Source organism: Toxotes jaculatrix, chromosome 21 (assembly GCF_017976425.1).
Source record: "Toxotes jaculatrix isolate fToxJac2 chromosome 21, fToxJac2.pri, whole genome shotgun sequence".
In the NCBI taxonomy this organism is placed as follows: Eukaryota; Metazoa; Chordata; class Actinopteri; family Toxotidae; genus Toxotes; species Toxotes jaculatrix.
In genome coordinates, this window is record NC_054414.1 from 2,934,666 (window position 1) to 2,952,822 (window position 18,157).

General features: G+C 44.7%; 1 pseudogene; it reads left to right on the top strand.

The window, feature by feature from the left end:
- The first annotated feature begins 344 nt into the window (after nt 1-344).
- Nucleotides 345-16,481, top strand: LOC121175590 (annotated as a pseudogene).
- Nucleotides 16,482-18,157: the final 1,676 nt, after the last annotated feature.

An 18,157-nucleotide genomic window follows, 5' to 3' on the forward strand; every position in this document is an offset into this window, starting at 1 on the left:
TTTGTGTTTTTCAGCAGGAGGGAGGAGCTGAGTGAGAGGACCATTTGAGACCAGGTGAGCAAGAGCCACATTGTAGTGTTTCTACACTTATACATGCACTAATTTTAGTGTGTGAGTGAGAGAGAGAGAGAGTGTGTGTTGTAGGTGTATGTGAGGTGGAGCCAGTGAAGGTGCTGCTGGTGAGGAAAGAGCGCCATCGTGTGGGAGTGAGGGACACACTGCAATTGTTCGTGTGTTGTCAGAGCTCTTTGTGGTAAGTGGATAAAAAAAAAAGAAAATCAAGGTCTGTTTCAAAGGTGGTTTGTGTGCTGATGCTTCCTGTTTGTGTTTCTCTTGCAGGATGGCAGAGCTTATTTGGAGGGTCATGAGAGACCAGGTGAGACGTTGCATGTTGGTTAACATTGTTTAGTGTTTCTACACATGCATGCATTCATTTCTGTGTGTGTGTGTGAGAGAGAGAGAGAGTGCTAGGGTGAGTGTTGGAAGTGCAGGCCTGTCTTCAGCTCAGTTTAGATGGGCTTTGTTCTGTATCCAGGTGCATTGGAGTTTGGGTCTGGCTGAGTATTGTCAGGGCTCAGTTGTGGATGGATTCAGTGTGTGTGAAAAGCATTGAGGTCAGTGTAAGTTTAGAGTCTTTGTTTGTGTCAGTGTCGTCTGTAGGTGGAAACATACAGACATTTATCTGTTTTAGAGCTGGTTTGGGCTTTTTAGGCAGAGCTATAAATTCAGCTTCTTCCTTATTACTTAAAGCTATTTTTTTTTACATTTTAATTATTGTCACTTTATTTATGACCAATGACTTATGACTAATAGGTATGAATTTTATGCATTTATTTATTCAGACATGTTTATCCTCTCTAGTATATATATATATATATATATTAAGCGGCTCTCTTGCTTACTATATATATCTGAGTGTGTATATGCACTCATTTATGCAGGAGATGCTACGTTGTGTGTGGAGACACCTGGTTGGCGTCTTAAAGGGACAGTCTCAGACACTGTGCTACACTTCCAGCCTTTTACACACTCTACCATTGACTGGTGTAGCCCACGGCAACATTTGGGCCATAAAAAGCCAGAAACCCTCATTATGCCCATAGACATGGAAACCATTTTATAGACTTGTTGCTGAGTGGACAGTATGTGTCTAATTTGCAGATATTTTGTGTGTATGTGTAGGTGCTGTGTTGTGTGGACAAACAGGGTATCCTGTCGTGGCCTAACCCCAGTCCAGAGACCGTGCTGTTCTTCAGCAGACGGGTGGAACCACCTCACAACAGCCAGGATGATCTCAGAGACGACCTGTCCGTCAACTCCTACTGCCGAATGGAGACGGATGACGACAGGGATCAGAATCAGAATCAGATCAGAATAACTTTATTGATCCCCGTAGGGAAATTCTTACTGTTACTTAACTCCCAATTGAAAATGAAGAGGAAAATTGCACATAGTTCGATGTAGGTGTTAGATGTATAGTTAGTTAGATGAGGTGTGTGTTTGTGTTTTCTCTGGAACCTTTTAGCCTCACCAGCAGCCCCAATTCACCACCTGATAAGGCACAGTGTTGTATCCACTCCTGACTAACTGTGACTGCTGTACAGGCCCAGGAGGGGCAGGCTCTGCTCTGTCTACCGGCAGAGTCCTCCACCCAGCTGGGGGAGGGGCCCGAGCCGAGCGAGACCTCACACGACAGCATTCGCTCATCTGACACGGTCCGGCTTCGGCGTTCCTGCCAGCCCGCACACAGTCGCACCAAACACCACTCTGGATCCAACGTGAGCTTCAGCCACGACACTGAGGGAGGCGAGGACGACCAGGCCCAGGCAAAGCTTAGACCTGAAACTGTACCAGCCGTTGTGAAAATAGGAAACATGCTATTGATTCAGTAAGCTGATGTAACTTTACTGTTCCTGCTATGTTGTGATGTTGTTGGTCTTTTCATTTCTGCGCCTTATTTGTCTCCAGGACGTTGCAATGGGCTGTCCAGAGGCGGAGGCAGAGGACTTTGTGTGTGACTACCACCTGGAGATGCTGAGCCTGTCACAGGACCAGCAGAACCCAACCAGCATCCAGTTTGATCATCTCTCCTGGCAGTGCCACCTGCCCTCCCTCAAGCCACTGGGCCTCAACATCATGCTGAACCTCTGCAACGCCAGCGTCACCCAGCAGCTCTGCCGCTTCTCTGACCACCTGTCCAACCTGGCTCTGCAGGAGAGCCACGGCTCTGTACTGCCTGTCTACGTACCCTGGGGGCTCTGTGAGCTCTCCAGGCTCATAGGTGAGCTTGGAATGACGGTGCTGCTTTGACATCTGGTTGGTTTAGAGCCACCTGTTAATACCATGACCTAGTTTGCCTCATAGTTTGGCTTTTTGTTAGGTCATGTGAAAACACAGTGATCAGAGGTTCAGAGGATTTTTCTTCAGTGGTAAAAGCTGATCTGGCTTTCATCCCACTCAGCATGAACTCCAGATTACATTTTACCCCAGAATAAAGTCCTTGCATAGATTCAATTTCCGAGCACTGTGAGAAGATCTATTTCTCACATGGTCTTCATGATAAATTAAGGCTACAAGCAAGTTGCTGCTATGTTGGATTGATGGACTGGAGTGGGAGTACTGCACCTGGCTGAACTGAGAGTGAACCATAATTAAAAAATGGCCGTGAAGGGCCCTTCCTATAGAGAGCTGCGAGTTCCTGAGTTCTTGCTCAAATCCAGTTTGCTGTCCAAGTGGACACCCAGGTTTTTGTTCTCGTGTACCACCTCCACCATCTGTCCCCTAATGAAACGAGGAGTAGCAGGAGTCCTGGGTCTCCTGAAGTCCTCCACCAGCTGCTTTGTTTTGCTGATGCTGAGCTGCAGGTGGTTCAGCTCACACCAGTCCACAAAACCAGCCACCGCCCTCTGGTGACACATCCTCCCCCCTGATGCATCCAGCAGCTGCAGAGATCTGAGAGCTTCTGTAGGTGGCAGGTCAGAATGCCGTACCTGAAGTCCGAGGTGGACAGGGTAAAGGGGACAGGACAGTCCCCTGTGGAGCTCCCGTCAGCAGTGGCTGCAAGCAGCAGGTTGTAGCAATCACAATCATAGGTTTAAACAGCTGAGACTCAGCGTCTGTCCCACTCCTCACCAGATGATGGCAGTGATGTGCAGAGTTGTTGTTGGCCAGTAAAGACATTCAGCCATTTCCCAATGTTTAGGTGTTTCACTGTAGGCAGAGGCTCCGGGTTGGTGTGAAACATCATTTAAACTGATCATCAGTATCAGATGATGTGCTGTTTGTGGGAAGAAAGTTTTCAGAACCAAATTAGCTCATGTCTTATTGTCTATTACCCTCATCTTTTCCTTTGTGTGTCTGTTTGTGTTTGTGTGTCAGGATTCACTCCCGGTGCAAGGGAGCTGTTCAAACAGGAGAACCACTTGGCTCTGTACCAGCTGCCATCTGGAGAGAAAACCAAGGAGTTAACCTCCCGCCACCTTCATTACTTCACCAAACGCCAGCCTCCCATGTCCCACCTCATCTCTCTGTTCGTACGAGACTCCTCCTCCAGTAAGTCTATACACACTTCAGTCAACCTGTGTCGTTCTACTGCTCTGTTTTCTTTTATTTTACAGTTTTTAATGAAAAGAGCTGATTTTTTTCTTATATGTACTTGGTGTATTTTGCTGTGTTACTTGTCCTTTGTCTGTCTCTTCACCAAATGGATGAGCAAGTTAAAAAAAAAAAAAAAAACGTGTTTGTGTGTATTTTCATGTCTGCTAATGTTATTCTCACTGTCTTTCTCTAACCTCTCTGTTGTAGATAACATCCAGATGCTGTCACATGGCTCGGCTGACCTCATCCTGGAAGCCTGCACTGACTTCTGGGATGGAACTGATATCTACCCCCTGTCGGGCTCAGACAGGTGCCGTCACACTGATCGCTCTTCTGTGGCTGTAAATCTTGAGTCAGACACAAGTATCAAAGTTTCATAAGCACAGCACAGGTGATATCATCCATATCTACACTCAGCTGCCACTTTATTATCCATGAAGCTCATCATGTTCAGGTTTTCTTCAAACTGTTTTAGAGACGTTGCTTCAACGTTCTGATCATTTTGGAGGCTGCAGTTTGTGATGCTGTTGAACTGTACAGTATATACAGAGGTCTTTCTGTTATTTAACCTGCCCTCACTGATATCAATAGGGTGGACAAAATAATAGAAGCTGCCACCTGAGTGTTTATTTCTACACTCTGCTCTTGTGTTACAGAAAGAAGGTCCTGGACTTCTACCAGCGGGCCTGTCTGTCAGGTTACTGCTCAGCCTTTGCCTACAAACCCATGCAAGTGTCACTGTCAAGCCAACTCAATGGGAAGTGTGTAGAACTGGCCCCCGGTCCCAGCCTCTTCTCTGGAGTGGAGCTGCCCTCCACCACCCCCATCAAATACAACTCCTGTAGGAACAGCTGGAGCTCAGATGGTAAGAGTCAGTGACGGAGGGACGGATTAATTCAAGTAATAAAACAGTAATAACACAACTCATTTTCCCTTGTCATGTGTGCAGAGGGTATAGGTGAGGGGGTGGAGCGTGAGGACTACGTCCAGGCCCTGAGTGGGCAGATCTTCATGGGAATGGTGTCGTCTCAGTTCCAGGCGAGGCTGGACACATTCCGGCTTATCGATGCCCTGGTCACAGCTTGCATCCGCTTTGTTTACTTTTCTATGGAGGATGAGCTCCGCAGCAAGGTGAACACACACAAGCTCCAATAAACATTTGATAGTATCTAGTTTATGTTGGCTGAAGTGATCAAGGTATAGTACTCTTTCATTTGGACAATAAATGGACTCCTTAATCTGATGTCTCTCTGTGTCTCTGCTGACAGCACATTGTTTTTTCCACATTCACCAAAATAAATGTGCATTTTGAGAGTATGTGTTTATTTATTTTGTGTCTGTGCAGGTTTTTGCTGAGAAGATGGGTTTAGAGACGGGCTGGAACTGCCACATCTCTCTGACCCCAAACGGAGACAGTCCCTGTGATGGAGCTCCATCCAGCCCCAGTCACGGTTCCCTGCGCGAAGACCTGAACCAAGGTACCAAACCTGTGTTTGCACAAACTGAGGAAATTATTCATTTTATTACATTTACTGTTGGGGTGCACTTCATGACTGTCCTTCTGTCTGCAGGTGTGATGTGGACATCAATGTAGGTTGTCATGGTTTCTGTGTTTAGTCTTGCTGTTTAATTACACAGACATAGATTTATCATTTGAAGAGTAAACCCACATGATTTCTGGATCAGAACTTGTCAAATTATGACATTACCCTGTTCTATGGGGTGATCACAGTTTGAATTACATTGTATAACTTTACATGAGATTTTCCATTTTATGTTACTTTATGCTTCTTTTAGGGGAAATAACAGAAAGGAGTCCTGTAGAAGTGCAGGTCTGACATGAGTGATGTCTGTTCATTTGAGTTTTACAGAGTATCTCTAACTTTGCCGACTGTCTTCATATGTGATTCAGATTCTCGGGATGAAGCAGAAGGTCCTTTGCTGCCAGTTTCCAGCCCACAGACAGTGATGTGCCCAGCTTCCTGGAGGACTGCAACAGGGTAACAATACCTTTTATTAAAACCACTGAAGCTACAATGGAGAAATATCAGTATCTGTTTTTCATGCAGCTGTATAATACAGACAGATTCCTCTGTCTTATGCTTTGGTAACCAGCAGGAAATTGTGCTTTGTTTTGAAATTATTTTACATTAGTCTGAATCATTTTCTCTCCCTGCCCTTTGTCAGGCCAAGCTACCTCGTGGGATCCACCAGGTCCGTCCTCATCTGAAGAACATTGATAATGTGCCTCTTTTGGTGCCACTCTTCACTGACTGCACCCCTGACAGTGAGTATTCTTTATGTGTTTTATAGAATGAATCACTCTGCTTATGGGTAATTCCACTTTTTTGGAAAACTTTTTCATTTTACTTTTTAAAGATGTCCTCTGACTCCATTGTCTTCCTCTGCTCGTCAATGGTGAAACAGATTCTAATAAGGAAAAGCGATGATTAATAACCAACAAGGCTTATTTCAAGGAAAGAATGAAAGATCTGTGTCACTGTCTGTGTCTTCGATATACTCAGTGTTTGCTTTAGAGTACTGTAGACATTTACTTACAGTGGAGTTCTCTTCACAGCCATGTGTGAGATGATGAAGATCATGCAGGAGAACAGGGAGGTTACATGCTGTCTGGGAAGCTCCGCCAATTTCCGCAACAGCCGCCTGTTCCTACAGAGTGACATCAGGTATACACTCATTAATGAAGTACATCCTGTTTTTTCAAATTTGAAAATAAATGTTAATGAGACTAGGGCTTGGTTGAAAATAGCTGATTTTCATTTTTATCACAATTAAAACCAGTAAAAATTCTGAAGCAATATTTCTGCTATTAAAAAAATGAAAACTCATAGTAATACTATCTCGCCATGCAGAGAGTTGTAGTCTTGTTTGTCAGGGTTCAGGGATACCTGTCACTGAGATTCCTACATCTCATTCAAATAAACCGTGGTGGCCACCCGGCTCTGTCATAAAAGGAGAGGAGGTCCTTTAGACTCCGTTGGCAGCGGACTGTCCAAAATTGAAGGACTCCGGAGTAAATGCAGTTTTGTGAAAGATGATGCAAATAGTGCAAGTGCTGGAACAGACATTGTTTAAGTTATGGTTAACACTTACCTTTACCTGTCTGGTGTTCGCTCTGGGGTGCGTTGCTGAAAAGAGTCCCCTAGGTCAGCGGACCGTGTTAAGAACGTTCTGGGTACGACCAAGTGGCAGGACAAGAAAGGGGGGAGTCTGGAAATTGTATTGTATTGTAAAATGTATATATTTATTGTAATTATATTTATGGTGTTTGTTTTGGGGTTTAGTTTACAGCAGGAAGGTTATTTTAAATATTGTGGTTAAATATAGTATTCACATTTTTTATATAAGTCAATTATGCTTATGAATGTATGTTTAGGAACACCTGTGAATGTATGCACCCAATCACACCTACCAGAACACAGTATAAAAGGGCGCCAATTTTAAATCTGCTGTTGTTGCTGGTTAGGTTTCACCTATGGTTTGCTGCCATACCTGTGCTGCTGTTAGAAAATAAATATATGTCTATGCATATTCCACCTTCGCCTTGGCATTTTCTTCTTTCTGAAGTCTCTGTTGTCAGAACGGCCATTCTAACAAGTACAAATGCAATTCCTTTCACCTCCATTGTACTAGCTGGAGACAGATACCTCACTACTAGAGGTAAATGGGAAAATATTTTCTAGTTTGTGTGTACTGACCCTTTAACAGCTTGCCATAGTCCGGCAACATTGTTTTGACTGATTATACAATAATTATGTAACAAACTACTTCTCATTCTCAGTCCACATGATTTTTCATCGTCCTCTCTCCACAGCATCGCTCTGGACCCTCTGTACCCGTCTCAGTGTTCGTGGGAGACATTTGGCTATGCCACCGGAGGAGGCTTCAACGGAGACGCTGAGGGTCTGTCTCCTCTGAGACTCTCAGGACAGCTCAACAGTCTGGGCTGCTCTGTCACCTTCCACCAAGGAGAGAGCGTCAGCATGGTCAAGCTCATAGAGCAGGTTGGACACACACACACACACAGATACACTAAGTCAGAACGAGACACTTATATATGAATTCATTTGCTTTTTGGGTGAATCTTTTCCAGGCGCGACACACGACCTATGGCATCCGCAAATGCTTCCTCTTCCTGCTGCAGTGTCAGCTCAGTCTGGTCATCATCCAGGTGAGAGAGCACTTCACAAACTCAGAGCATGTGGATTTATATGGATTTATATGTACAAATACATTTCTCTCATTTCTCTGTGTGTATCATTGCTAACAGGCTAAAAGACTAAAGACCTAATTAATATTGTGATGTACATTTCTGAATAAATAAATGAAGGAAGTGCTTCTGGTGTTTGTCCGTAGTTCTTAGCCTGTCTGGCTCAGCTTCCTCCTCCAATGAACACCACTGACATCCTCTGGCTGTCCTGCTTCAGCTGCCCACTTCTAAGGTACACACATAATAAAACACTGTGAACTGACAACACTGTGTTATTTCACTGTGTTTATACATTATAGTAATGGTCCTTTTGTGTTCTCAGTGTGTCACTTCTGGGGAAGCCTCCAGACACTTCAGTCATGGCAGTTGCCACAGGGAAGAACCTAGATTTCATTCCAAGAAAGGTGGGATCCTGCCTCTCAGATCTTCCACATCTACTGAACCTAGAAGCCTCACTTACTGGATTATTACTGCTAAAGCTTAGACAAACATTTATATAATATTAATTAGTAGCATTTAGTGTACATACTGTGTAGTGATATAGTGGAAACTTCTTCCAGTCAAATGAAGTCTCTAGAAAAATATTCCAGGAGAAAACTTTCATAAAAGCAGTAATGATAATGATAAATACCACAGACAACAAACAGCTGCTCTTTCTGCACCTTGTGTATTTACTGCATCTACACTTGGGGCCATTGATCAAACATGAATGACTAGTTATGTATACATGTACTTCTGTGTGCTTTTTAATCTCCTTTAAACTGTTACTCCTCTTTGACCAGACCCAGAACTACTTCCTTGGCTGTTTCCTGTTGAAGTTTGCTCTAACAGTGTGTGCCTACCTGTTGGCCTTTGGGTTTACGCTGCAGGAGGTCTGCCTAAGCAGAGGCAACAACACCATCACCTGCCACATACTCACAGCCAGGTAAAGAGAAGCACTGTCTCTAACTGTCCCACTGTCCTAAGTACACCAGCTGTACCAGCTGTGAGAACAGACACACTAGAATCGATGAACTGATGAATGAAGTAACAGTTTTCCTGTGTGACTGCAGCTCTTCAGACGAGGCTCCTCAGTGGTTCAGTGAGCTGTCTAATGGCCTGCTGCTGACTCAGAAGGTCATGGCAGGGTTCCTCGTCTTACACACAGGTAGGAACTCTCTCTGTCATATTGAATACTGTACTGTAAGCTGTGGTCAAGCTTACTCGTGTCTTTTTATATGATTCAAACCAATCCCTTTCTTCTGTTGCTCACATTGTTGTTCACATTCTCTTGTTGCTGACCTTATTTTCCAGTGGTGATCTCCCTCAGCTACGTCCACCGCTCTCAGCCTCTGTGGAGAAAGAGTCCGTTCAGCAATACCTGGTGGTGTCTCACTGTACCTGTGGTGTAAGTTAGCACATCATTTGTATGCTCTATGGTTCATCTGTGCTTAAGCCAGTTTAGCTCTTACATCCTCAACGGTCCTGCTGTAACTGTAAGAGATTTTAATTTAGAACTCTGTGTCAGATATCACCCACTGCAGCACCACACAGAGTCGCTAAGTAGAAAGTTCTAGAGTGATCATCAGAAGAAAGACATCTTCATGTAGCTTGTGAAATCAAGTCAGCTCTTCCTACTGAGAGCTCACTCTGTGTGTATGTGTGGAACAAAAACATAACTGGAGATTTTGCTGAGTAGTTGTGATGGGAACGACCATGGAGAGACCACGTGGGCAAAGGGGGAATGTGTGCTGCTGTTAATGCATCATGGTACACACGTGCTTTTTCAACTTTTGCACAGGACTTTTGCAGGAAATGCATCATTTGTGCAGCCAACAATGCATCAGGGGCTCTTCATATGCCACCTGCTGGTCATCCACCTCCTGACAAACCCTTTGAACATTTAATGATGGATTTCATTGAACTAACACCAAGTGAAGGGAAAAGATACTGTCTTGTAATTGTTGACATGTTCAGCAAATGGGTTGAAGTTTTCCCCTCTTCCAAACAGGATGCTGGAGCTGTGGCTAAAGCACTGCTAACTGAAATTATTCCTAGGTGGGGAATTCCTTCAGTCATCAGCAGTGACAATGGACCAGGTTTTGTCAACCAAGCCCTGAAAGGAGTGTCAGACTGCGGTCTTTTGGTGTGCAGGGGACACTCCTAAAGACCTTTTATGACTCTGTGGTGGCTTCAGCCATCTTGTACGGTGTAGTCTGCTGGAGCAGCAGCATAACTGAGAAGGAGAGGAAGAAGCTGGACAAAGTCATCAGGAAGTCCAGCTCTGTCCTGGGCTGTCCTCTGGACTCAGTGCGTGAGGTTGGAGACAGAAGGGTCCTAGCAAAACTGTCATCTATGCTGGACCACGAGTCCCACCCCCTGCAGAACGTCCTGTCAGCTCTGCAGAGCAGCTTCAGTGACAGACTGCTCCACCCTCGGTGTGTGAAGGAGAGATTTAGAAGATCTTTCCTTCCTGCTGCTGTCAGACTCTATAACGAACATTGTTAACACACATACTGATTACCATACATCAATGTGCAATAACCCAGTTATTAGTGTGCAATATTTGTGTACTATAGTCACTCAACTCAACAATCTCCATCTCATATTTATTTATTTATGTAGGTATATTTTTTAATTTTTTTACAGCAGCTATTTTCTTGTCTCATAGTTATTCTACCTTATTTAAATCTTGTTCTGGCCATATTGGCCTCTTACTTATATCTCACTTTCACTTATTGTACTGTATCCCTGCTGTTGCTAAATGCAATTTCCCCACTGAGGGACTAATAAAGGATTCTCTTATCTTATCTTATCTTAGACTATCTTGGGTATGACATACGTCATCATTGTTCATATCATCCAGTAGGTCCAGTTAGGCGCCCTCCCCTTACCACAGGTGCATGTGATGATGCTATGTTGAGATACTGTGCCAACTTGTCTACAACCTTATCAGCATTACATTCACAGGTGAAAAGTGCCCTGCCATCTGCAGCCACAGCAGTCCTCCACAACTTACAGCCTGGAGATTGGGTTCTCATCAAAGACCACAGACGCCGTCACTGGAAACGAAGGTGTTTCCAGGGCCCGTTCCAGGTTCTGCTGACCACTGAGACAGCTGGAAAGGTTGCTCTGTCTACCGGCAGAGTCCTCCACCCAGCTGGGGGAGGGGCCCGAGCCGAGCGAGACCTCACACGACAGCATTCGCTCATCTGACACGGTCCGGCTTCGGCGTTCCTGCCAGCCCGCACACAGTCGCACCAAACACCACTCTGGATCCAACGTGAGCTTCAGCCACGACACTGAGGGAGGCGAGGACGACCAGGCCCAGGTAAAGCTTAGACCTGAAACTGTACGAGCCGTTGTGAAAATAGGAAACATGCTATTGATTCAGTAAGCTGATGTAACTTTACTGTTCCTGCTATGTTGTGATGTTGTTGGTCTTTTCATTTCTGCCCCTTATTTGTCTCCAGGACGTTGCAATGGGCTGTCCAGAGGCGGAGGCAGAGGACTTTGTGTGTGACTACCACCTGGAGATGCTGAGCCTGTCACAGGACCAGCAGAACCCAACCAGCATCCAGTTTGATCATCTCTCCTGGCAGTGCCACCTGCCCTCCCTCAAGCCACTGGGCCTCAACATCATGCTGAACCTCTGCAATGCCAGCGTCACCCAGCAGCTCTGTCGCTTCTCTGACCACCTGTCCAACCTGGCTCTGCAGGAGAGCCACGGCTCTGTACTGCCTGTCTACGTACCCTGGGGGCTCTGTGAGCTCTCCAGGCTCATAGGTGAGCTTGGAATGACGGTGCTGCTTTGACATCTGGTTGGTTTAGAGCCACCTGTTAATACCATGACCTGGTTTGTCTCATAGTTTGGCTTTTTGTTAGGTCATGTGAAAACACAGTGATCAGAGGTTCAGAGGATTTTCTTCAGTGGTAAAAGCTGATCTGGCTTTCATCCCACTCAGCATGAACTCCAGATTACATTTTACCCCAGAATAAAGTCCTTGCATAGATTCAATTTCCGAGCACTGTGAGAAGATCGATTTCTCACATGGTCTTCATGATAAATTAAGGCTACAAGCAAGTTGCTGCTATGTTGGATTGATGGACTGGAGTGGGAGTATTGCACCTGGCTGAACTGAGAGTGAACCATAATTAAAAAATGGCCCTGAAGGGCCCTTCCTATAGAGAGCTGCGAGTTCCTGAGTTCTTGCTCAAGTCCAGTTTGCTGTCCAAGTGGACACCCAGGTTTTTGTTCTCCTGTACCACCTCCACCATCTGTCCCCTAATGAAACGAGGAGTAGCAGGAGTCCTGGGTCTCCTGAAGTCCTCCACCAGCTGCTTTGTTTTGCTGATGCTGAGCTGCAGGTGGTTCAGCTCACACCAGTCCACAAAACCAGCCACCGCCCTCTGGTGACACATCCTCCCCCCTGATGCATCCAGCAGCTGCAGAGATCTGAGAGCTTCTGTAGGTGGCAAGTCAGAATGCCGTACCTGAAGTCCGAGGTGGACAGGGTAAAGGGGACAGGACAGTCCCCTGTGGAGCTCCCGTCAGCAGTGGCTGCAAGCAGCAGGTTGTAGCAATCACAATCATAGGTTTAAACAGCTGAGACTCAGCGTCTGTCCCACTTTCACCAGATGATGGCAGTGATGTGCAGAGTTGTTGTTGGCCAGTAAAGACATTCAGCCATTTCCCAATGTTTAGGTGTTTCACTGTAGGCAGAGGCTCCGGGTTGGTGTGAAACATCATTTAAACTGATCATCAGTATCAGATGATGTGCTGTTTGTGGGAAGAAAGAGAAGTTTTCAGAACCAAATTAGATGATGTCTTATTATCTATTACCCTCATCTTTTCCTTTGTGTGACTGTTTGTGTTTGTGTGTCAGGATTCACTCCCGGTGCAAGGGAGCTGTTCAAACAGGAGAACCACTTGGCTCTGTACCAGCTGCCATCTGGAGAGAAAACCAAGGAGTTAACCTCCCGCCACCTTCATTACTTCACCAAACGCCAGCCTCCCATGTCCCACCTCATCTCTCTGTTCGTACGAGACTCCTCCTCCAGTAAGTCTATACACACTTCAGTCAACCTGTGTCGTTCTACTGCTCTGTTTTCTTTTATTTTACAGTTTTTAATGAAAAGAGCTGATTTTTTTCTTATATGTACTTGTTGCATTTTGCTGTTACTTGTCCTTTGTCTGTCTCTTCACCAAATAGATGAGCAAGTTAAAAAAAAAGGTGTTTATGTGTATTTTCATGTCTGCTAATGTTATTCTCACTGTCTTTCTCTAACCTCTCTGTTGTAGATAACATCCAGATGCTGTCACATGGTTCGGCTGACCTCATCCTGGAAGCCTGCACTGACTTCTGGGATGGAACTGATATCTACCCCCTGTCGGGCTCAGACAGGTGCCGTCACACTGATCACTCTTCTGTGGCTGTAAATCTTGAGTCAGACACAAGTATCAAAGTTTCATAAGCACAGCACAGGTGATATCATCCATATCTACACTCAGCTGCCACTTTATTATCCATGAAGCTCTTCATGTTCAGGTTTTCTTAAAACTGTTTTAGAGACGTTGCTTCAACGTTCTGATCATTTTGGAGGCTGCAGTTTGTGATGCTGTTGAACTGTACAGTATATACAGAGGTGTTTCTGTTATTTAACCTGCCCTCACTGATATCAATAGATTTCCAGCCCACAGACAGTGATGTGCCCAGCTTCCTGGAGGACTGCAACAGGGTAACAATACCTTTTATTAAAACCACTGAAGCTACAATGGAGAAATATCAGTATCTGTTTTTCATGCAGCTGTATAATACAGACAGATTCCTCTGTCTTATGCTTTGGTAACCAGCAGGAAATTGTGCTTTGTTTTGAAATTATTTTACATTAGTCTGAATCATTTTCTCTCCCTGCCCTTTGTCAGGCCAAGCTACCTCGTGGGATCCACCAGGTCCGTCCTCATCTGAAGAACATTGATAATGTGCCTCTTTTGGTGCCACTCTTCACTGACTGCACCCCTGACAGTGAGTATTCTTTATGTGTTTTATAGAATGAATCACTCTGCTTATGGGTAATTCCACTTTTTTGGAAAACTTTTTCATCTTACTTTTTAAAGATGTCCTCTGACTCCATTGTCTTCCTCTGCTCGTCAATGGTGAAACAGATTCTAATAAGGAAAAGCGATGATTAATAACCAACGAGGCTTATTTCAAGGAAAGAATGAAAGATCTGTGTCACTGTCTGTGTCTTCGATATACTCAGTGTTTGCTTTAGAGTACTGTAGACATTTACTTACAGTGGAGTTCTCTTCACAGCCATGTGTGAGATGATGAAGATCATGCAGGAGAACAGGGAGGTTACATGCTGTCTGGGAAGCTCCGCCAATTTCCGCAACAGCCGCCTGTTCCTACAGAGTGACATCAGGTATACACTCATTAATGAAGTACATCCTGTTTTTTCAAATTTGAAAATCAATGTTAATGAGACTAGATTTTCATTTTTATCACAATTAAAACCAGTAAATGTTGAATTCTGAAGCAATATTTCTGCTATTAAAAAAATGAAAACTCATAGTAATACTATCTAGCCATGCAGAGAGTTGTAGTCTTGTTTGTCAGGGTTCAGGGATACCTGTCACTGAGATTCCTACTTCCATCCCAAAACTTATTGTCCAGTACAAATGCAATTCCTTTCACCTCCATTGTACTAGCTGGAGACAGATACCTCACTACTAGAGGTAAATGGGAAAATATTTTCTAGTTTGTGTGTACTGACCCTTTAACAGCTTGCCATAGTCCAGCAACATTGTTTTGACTGATTATACAATAATTATGTAACAAACTACTTCTCATTCTCAGTCCACATGATTTTTCATCGTCCTCTCTCCACAGCATCGCTCTGGACCCTCTGTACCCGTCTCAGTGTTTGTGGGAGACGTTTGGCTATGCCACCGGAGGAGGCTTCAACGGAGACGCTGAGGGTCTGTCTCCTCTGAGGCTCTCAGGACAGCTCAACAGTCTGGGCTGCTCTGTCACCTTCCACCAAGGAGAGAGCGTCAGCATGGTCAAGCTCATAGAGCAGGTTGGACACACACACACACACAGATACACTAAGTCAGAACGAGACACTTATATATGAATTCATTTGCTTTTTTGGGTGAATCTTTTCCAGGCGCGACACACGACCTATGGCATCCGCAAATGCTTCCTCTTCCTGCTGCAGTGTCAGCTCAGTCTGGTCATCATCCAGGTGAGAGAGCACTTCACAAACTCAGAGCATGTGGATTTATATGGATTTATATGTACAAATACATTTCTCTGTGTGTATCATTGCTAACAGGCTAAAAGACTAAAGACCTAATTAATATTGTGATGTACATTTCTGAATAAATAAATGAAGGAAGTGCTTCTGGTGTTTGTCCGTAGTTCTTAGCCTGTCTGGCTCAGCTTCCTCCTCCAATGAACACCACTGACATCCTCTGGCTGTCCTGCTTCAGCTGCCCACTTCTAAGGTACACACATAATAAAACACTGTGAACTGACAACACTGTGTTATTTCACTGTGTTTATACATTATAGTAATGGTCCATTTGTGTTCTCAGTGTGTCACTTCTGGGGAAGCCTCCAGACACTTCAGTCATGGCAGTTGCCACAGGGAAGAACCTAGATTTCATTCCAAGAAAGGTGGGATCCTGCCTCTCAGATCTTCCACATCTACTAAACCTAGAAGCCTCACTTACTGGATTATTACTGCTAAAGCTTAGACAAACATTTATATAATATTAATTAGTAGCATTTAGTGTACATACTGTGTAGTGATATCGTGGAAACTTCTTCCAGTCAAATGAAGTCTCTAGAAAAATATTCCAGGAGAAAACTTTCATAAAAGCAGTAATGATAATGATAAATACCACAGACAACAAACAGCTGCTCTTTCTGCACCTTGTGTATTTACTGCATCTACACTTGGGGCCATTGATCAAACATGAATGACTAGTTATGTATACATGTACTTCTGTGTGCTTTTTAATCTCCTTTAAACTGTTACTCCTCTTTGACCAGACCCAGAACTACTTCCTTGGCTGTTTCCTGTTGAAGTTTGCTCTGACAGTGTGTGCCTACCTGTTGGCCTTTGGGTTTACGCTGCAGGAGGTCTGCCTAAGCAGAGGCAACAACACCACCATCACCTGCCACATACTCACAGCCAGGTAAAGAGAAGCACTGTCTCTAACTGTCCCACTGTCCCACTGTCCTAAGTACACCAGCTGTGAGAACAGACACACTAGAATCGATGAGCTGATGAATGAAGTAACAGTTTTCCTGTGTGACTGCAGCTCTTCAGACGAGGCTCCTCAGTGGTTCAGTGAGCTGTCTAATGGCCTGCTGCTGACTCAGAAGGTCATGGCAGGGTTCCTCGTCTTACACACAGGTAGGAACTCTCTCTGTCATATTGAATACTGTACTGTAAGCTGTGGTCAAGCTTACTCGTGTCTTTTTATATGATTCAAACCAATCCCTTTCTTCTGTTGTTCACATTGTTGTTCACATTCTCTTGTTGCAGACCTTATTTTCCAGTGGTGATCTCCCTCAGCTACGTCCACCGCTCTCAGCCTCTGTGGAGAAAGAGTCCGTTCAGCAATACCTGGTGGTGTCTCACTGTACCTGTGGTGTAAGTTAGCACATCATTTGTATGCTCTATGGTTCATCTGTGCTTAAGCCAGTTTAGCTCTTACATCCTCAACGGTCCTGCTGTAACTGTAAGAGATTTTAATTTAGAACTCTGTGTCAGATATCACCCACTGCAGCACCACACAGAGTCGCTAAGTAGAAAGTTCTAGAGTGATCATCAGAAGAAAGACATCTTCATGTAGCTTGTGAAATCAAGTGAGCTCTTCCTACTGAGAGCTCACTCTGTGTGTATGTGTGGAACAAAAACATAACTGGAGATTTTGCTGAGTAGTTGTGATGGGAACGACCATGGGAGAGACCACGTGGGCAAAGGGGGAATGTGTGCTGCTGTTAATTCATCATGGTACACACGTGCTTTTTCAACTTTTGCACAGGACTTTTGCAGGAAATGCATCATTTGTGCAGCCAACAATACATCAGGGGCTCTTCATATGCCACCTGCTGGTCATCCACCTCCTGACAAACCCTTTGAACATTTAATGATGGATTTCATTGAACTAACACCAAGTGAAGGGAAAAGATACTGTCTTGTAATTGTTGACATGTTCAGCAAATGGGTTGAAGTTTTCCCCTCTTCCAAACAGGATGCTGGAGCTGTGGCTAAAGCACTGCTAACTGAAATTATTCCTAGGTGGGGAATTCCTTCAGTCATCAGCAGTGACAATGGACCAGGTTTTGTCAACCAAGCCCTGAAAGAAGTGTCAGACTATCTTGGGTTTGACAGACGTCATCATTGTTCATATCATCCAGCAGGTCCAGTTAGGCGCCCTCCCCTTACCACAGGTGCATGTGATGATGCTATGTTGAGATACTGTGCCAACTTGTCTACAACCTTGTCAGCATTACATTCACAGGTGAAAAGTGCCCTGCCATCTGCAGCCACAGCAGTCCTCCACAACTTACAGCCTGGAGATTGGGTTCTCATCAAAGACCACAGACGCCGTCACTGGAAACGAAGGTGTTTCCAGGGCCCGTTCCAGGTTCTGCTGACCACTGAGACAGCTGGAAAGGTTGCAGAGAAGGCCACATGGGTACACGCCAGCCACTGCAAACGGGTTCCTGAACCAAAGGCCGACAACCAGCCACCAGAGAATCAAAGCAAAGGAGGCCACATAAATTCTTTAGACCCAGAATAATGGTCTAGGGAAAACTGACTCATCCAGACGGTGAGGAAGACAACTGGGGTGCACGCCGTGCGCTGCCCCTAACCTGCAGCTGCGGTGGAACCGTCTGCAATATAAGAGTGAGGGGTGAAAGAGCGCCCTCCTCCACCAGTAGCATGCCAAGCTCCAACCAAGTGACTACAGAGTAAAGCTCTGTGTCACCAACAAGAGCAACAATGTAAGGTCTATTGATAGGTCAGTCACACACCAGATGGCCTCTCTGGCTGAGACTTGTGATGATGATGATATTGATGTTTTGACTGTTTGTATTTTTCCCAGCTTGCTATCAACCTAAGGACGTCTGTGTCCTACAAAAACAGCTAAATGCATATTTTAACATTTATCAGCTAATGATGTGTTTACTTAAACCCAAAGGAATGTAGTCACTGATCATATGATCAATTTGTATATACTTTGGTGTGGCCATTTTATGGCCAAAGGGGGAATTGTAATGCCAATTTATCATATAACCATATACTCTTTTATCAAGCATTCGT